This window comes from Ascidiella aspersa, chromosome 7, assembly GCF_963924565.1.
Source record: "Ascidiella aspersa chromosome 7, kaAscAspe10.2, whole genome shotgun sequence".
Classification (NCBI taxonomy): domain Eukaryota; kingdom Metazoa; phylum Chordata; class Ascidiacea; order Phlebobranchia; family Ascidiidae; genus Ascidiella; species Ascidiella aspersa.
The window spans coordinates 14,701,766-14,707,334 of NC_139453.1; the positions used below are offsets into that span (position 1 = coordinate 14,701,766).

The window sequence follows — 5,569 nt, forward strand, 5'->3', positions numbered from 1 at the left end:
AGGGGTTTTGGCGGTTCCATACTGGTTAGATTGATCAGTTGATTTTGAAAGTAGAATCTTTTTCCGGATATTAGTTCATGATGAATATTAATTTTGTCACATAGATTGTTGAAAGTTAATTGGAATACTTTATGAAGTCGACTTATAGTGCGACATCCTAGTATTTCCGTTTGAATGGATTTAAAGGGCTCATGAGAGGATATAAGGTTTAAGCAATCTTCTAAGGTGAACTCATCGGGTGAGTCAGCTTTAATGTCAATTGTCTTCGACAAGAAGGCTTTCAGAAGTTGTCATGACGGTTATATCATGATAGTAGTAAATAGTTACGAAAGTATATATATAAATATGCTGTTGATACCAGGTATAGTATATTTAAAACAGGTTCCTCTGGCAATATATATTATTTTCTACCAACGTTTCGGCTTGCTATCCGGCAAGCCTACGTCAGGGACTGACACACAAAGCCAACAAGACACAAAGTAAAATCACAATAAGAAAAAAGGAGATAAAAATGTGCGAGACGCGTTCAAAATTCTCAGCGATAAAACAACGTTCAAAATATAAAGCGATAAGACAACGCGCAATTTAGAGGTTATCTTTTAGCACCTGTCGGTACGGCGCTGGAAACAAAACGTCCGTTTTGATATTCATCGTATCCGGCGTTCGGTGTATCTGCCAGGATTCGCGAAACAGATGTTTTCGGTAGTCGCTCTCTCTAGCAAGAACAGTGCCCCCATCGAAATTAATATCGTGTAGACGACTGCAAGCGTGCTGCGCCAAGGCTGACTTCTTGGCGTCGTTGTTGTTCACATCGCGAATATGCTCTTTCACCATCGGGCAATCGCCGCATGGAATTGTATAAATGACGCCCTTCGTGTTGTTGACGTCTATTGGGTCTTTAGGATGAGACAGCAAGTGGCGTAACGTTGTAATAGGTTTTACACCAACTGCGATGCCGAAGTCCCGTAACAGGCGCCGCAGGACGTCCGTCAGGCCTGGAATATACGGTAAGGTAACGTACCCTTCCCATTTGGTATCAGTAGGTGAGTTTGTCGTTGAGGTTGCACGGCTGTTGTCTCAGTAAGGACTCGCGAACCCGTCGAAGCTCCTCCTCTAACACGCCCGGTTCCGAGGTTAACCGCCTGGCCTGATCGAACAGCGCCGTTACCACTCCCCGCTTCTGGTATACAGGATGGTGAGACGTTAAGTTCAGGTACCTCCGTGTGCTCGTTGGTTCTCATCACCTGTACATCTAAAAATGGAAGTTTCCCATTAACCTGCTCCTCCATAGTGAAGATTATACTGGGCTCTAAGCTGTTTAAATGGGTAAGGAACGCGCCCACCAGATGCGTTTCGAAGATGGCGAAAGTGTCGTCCACATAGCGTTTCCAAAATCTGGGAGGGTCAAGAAAGGTTGGCTTGTGTGTCAGTCCCTGAAGAAGGCTTGCCGGGATAGTAAGCCGAAACGTTGGTAGAAAGTGTATATATGTTGTCAATGTAGTCGGTTTTTTGTTTGTGGTGCGTGCACTTTTGGTTAACAGTCGAAAAAGCGCTAGGTGGCGCTTTTAAATATAAGGGTTTCGCCGATTAAAGGCGAAAGATATACACACAAAAAATATTACAAGGGCTACGGTATGAAAAGTTTAAAGCGAACACTAAGGGGCAGTATATAACGAAAAATTTGGCAAGGGCTTCTCGCCCTTTATACAAAAACCTCTCGCGGCGGGGCCATCAAAGCCAATCAATTACGTCTTTTTTTTTTTTTTTGCATAGTTATCAGATATTTGAGTACAAGTCCTAAGGGAAGATTCCCCTCGTTGTATTGATCGTATTTTGGATATCATCATATTAACTATGCCTTCGGCCGCGCCGGTGTACCATGTCTATTTTATTTCAAACCACACCATATATACAACGGATAGAAAAAAAAAGGTTTTGCACCAAAATAAATTGAAAACATAACATAGTATGGGTATTGTTTAGTGATATTACCAGTTTTGGTAAACATGTGGAAAACAATAAAAAATTAAGGGGGGAGAAGAGGAAAAAAAAAAAAGAAAGGGGAGGGAGGCAGTAATTATATAGCTAGTTCAAGTTATAAAAATAAAGAAAATACGAAACAAAAAAAAAGAAACAAACAACAGAAACGAAAAAGAAAGTTCATCATTATGTTTTAGTTAGAAGTATATATAACATGTTGTATTATATTTACAGGTTCAAAGAAGAGGAGGAAGACAGAGCAGCAGCTAAAAGCTCCTCCGGGCCCGCGATATCAAGGATCTCGTTCGCCTTTGTACAGCCGAATTTTTGGGTGAGATCTGATATAAAATTTTTGAATTTACAAATAATCTTATTTGTTATGTCCTGTTCAGTTTGCGTTTGATTAAATACGTATTCATTTCTGGTTTCTAAATTGGTCTTATAGTCAATTAGGGTTGCTTTAGTTTGTTGGAGAATTTTTAAGTTAATTGTATAATCTTGGAAATCTGTTAAATTTTGGTTGAAAAGGATACTGTCACGGTCCGGTAGGAAATTTTGATTATAGTTATTTAGAGTAAATTGGTTTATGTTTTGGATAATGTTTTTTTGTTAATTCGCATTCTATCATTATGTGTTCTATGTTGTCAGTGTGCTTTTGGCAGAAATTACAATTTAGTTTTATTATGTTGCCAATTTTATTTCTAAAAATTTGTTGTTGTCTATTAAAATCGCCCCAAAAGAAGCCATTGTGGGCAATTTTATAACTAATTTGTTTTTCATAATTGCTGTATATATTTGTTTTTTTGTCAGTTTTGAGTAATAATTTGTTCCATGATATCTCTTTATTGTTGTTTGTAAGTTTTAGTTGTGTTTTGATGGAAGTAATGTTGTTGAGAGTGTTATATATGTCCTTAAATTCAGAATTTTCCCAGTCAAAAGTGTTTTCATATTCATTAATTTTTTCATAATTTTTCCAAATAAAGGTCCATTTTGGGTTGGGTGTTACTGACAAAATAACAATATTTATATAAGTTTTTTATGCTTCTCTGTCAAGTGCAACCATGCGTTACGGTATGTTTCCTTTGTGTATTTCGGCTTTGTTTTCGCACCCCTTTTTAGTGCAGTCTTTGTTCACTTTCTGTTGCAGTCTTCGTATGGCAGTTATCTGTTGGAATCGGCTAAGTTTGGTTGTTTATATGCTAGTTTAATGTAAGATAATTGCAATTTTAAGAAATTAAACGTAAGGCCAAGGAAGAGGAGGAGGCACTGAGAGTTATGCTTGAAGAAGAAAAGGCAGAAGTTGCCCGCAAAGGACGGGAAGAAGAGGCCCGAAGAAGGCAAGAAGAGGAAGAACTTGCCCGCAAAGGACGTGAAGAAGAGGCCAGAAGAAGAGGCAAGAAGAAGGCAGGAGGAAGATGCAAATGCTAAGGTGAAGGTGCTCAAAATGAAAATGGAGCAGGCAGCATCCCGAAGGAAAAGGGAAGAGGAAAGGGCTGAGGCAATGTTGGCCAAGGCAAAATTGGTTCATCGGAAAAAATCTTACAAAGCACAGTTCAAGATGCAGCGTAAGAGGCATGAGGTTGACCTGGTCGCATTCGAGGCTGAACCGGTGGGATCCTGTGATTCTAGTCATGAATACAGGTTGAATCTGTCCCCACCAAATCAGATAGATGCTTCCAGGATGGGAAGTTCTGCTCACTTACAGCAGGCTGCCCGTGACCTGGCCCCGATAGACTATATGATGCCTGGTGAAAGGCAGACCACTCCTGCTTTCACCCCCTTGTTGCTGCCAGAATCAGCAATTGTACCGCAGCAGCCTAAGTACCCTGTTGCCCATCAAAAATCACCAAAAAATGTATCTGCCAATCCAATCTTGCCTGTACCTTCACAGGCGCAACCTATGTGCCAACAAACTGACACGATGCAGGGGGCTTTCAGTCCTTCAATGGGGCCGGTCTCCTGCCACAAACCTTCTCTCTCACACGAGAGCTTCGCCAACATTCACTATGGAAAGGCCATTGTGGATTTGGTGAAGAGTACTAAAACCATGCTGCATGGATTTACTTTGCCCAAAAGAGAGCTACCAAAGTTCTTTGGGGATCCAATGCACACACACAAACCACAACTTTATGAAGCGATTTGATGAGACTATCACAAAGCATTTTCCTGATCCTGCTGTACAACTTCAGTGCCAAGGAAAGGCATATGACGTTGTCAGTGGGTGTTGTGCCCAGAGCCCATCCTAATTGGGTCTGGCTACTGCTCGTGAGTTATTAAAGGATAACTTTGGGCACACAGATTTAGTTGTAAATGCACATGTTAAACAACTGACGAATGGTCCTGCAATCAAGGTCGGAGACAAAGACGGTCTTCGTTCACTAGCCTCACGCATGACAAATGCTCTTATGATTTTTCAATCTTTGGGCTGTGAGTCTCAGTTAGACTACCCCCAATTCTTAGTTCAAATATTTCAACGATTGCCCGAGTACATGCAGTATAAATTTGCTTCTAAAGCCAGTTCGCTTTACCAGAAGACTGGCAGTGTGACATTCGGCGACCTAACTGCATACATTTCCAAAAAGGTGAAAGAATCTAACAACATTTTCGCTGATTCGTTGACTTCCGTTGAAGATAGGGAAACAAAGGACGAGCCACAGAAGAAGAGCAAACATCTTGTGTTTTCAACACAAACCAATCCAAGCTCACCAAAACGAGTCCATGCTGAAAAATCTAGACCTCCAGAGCGGTCTAGGAAGAAGGATCCTCCACCCTGTGTGGTTTGCGCCAAACCGCATCCGTTATTGGTGTGTGATGAGTTCCAGAAGAAGGAACAGCTTGACCGCTGGACTGCGGTTAAAATTAACAACTTATGCTTCAACTGCCTTTCTCGAGGCCACAAAGCAGATAAATGTGTCTGCTCAACAAAATGTAAATCCTGTGGAAAATCACATCATACCCTTCTACATAGTGATGAACAACAAAGGAAAGAAAAAACCTTTACGGAGGAATCTGACAGTCCTACAGAAGAATGTCATTCATATCTTGCTGTGACTACACCCAATGTTGGTAGGAACAGAGTTAGACTCAAGGTGGTACCAGTCCAAGTGTGGGGAAACGACCCGAATCAAGTAGTGGAGACATACGCATTACTGGATGAGGGTTCGGACACAGAAAGCAAAGACTTCAGCTAAAAGGAAAACAAGTTACCCGGAGACTCGCTGGCATAAGTGGCAGTAGGGATCTGCAAGGATATGAGGTTGGGCTGTCTCTGAAAGGGATTCAGGAGACTGATTCAATCCATATTGAGGATGCCTTTACTGTGAATAGTCTACCTACACTAAAGGAGAGTATATCTACAATGGAAGATGTGCAGCGTCATTCGCACCTAAGGGGACTTACCTTTCAAAAGTTGCCCAAAGCAGAAGTGGGTATTCTCATTGGGGCCGGTGCACAAGAAGCCCATTCCATTCGGGGAGTGCGGTATGGAAAACCAAGTCAGCCAACAGCCATTCAAACTGGACTTGGATGGACCCTAGTTGGCACTGATGCGCCAGAGGACAGCTGTGGTAAACGGTTTACCACAGATGAC

General features: G+C 41.6%; 1 pseudogene; it reads left to right on the forward strand.

Moving 5' to 3' along the window:
* The first annotated feature begins 1,322 nt into the window (after positions 1-1,322).
* LOC146137983 (uncharacterized) lies at positions 1,323-5,171 on the forward strand (annotated as a pseudogene).
* The last annotated feature ends 398 nt before the right edge of the window (positions 5,172-5,569 follow it).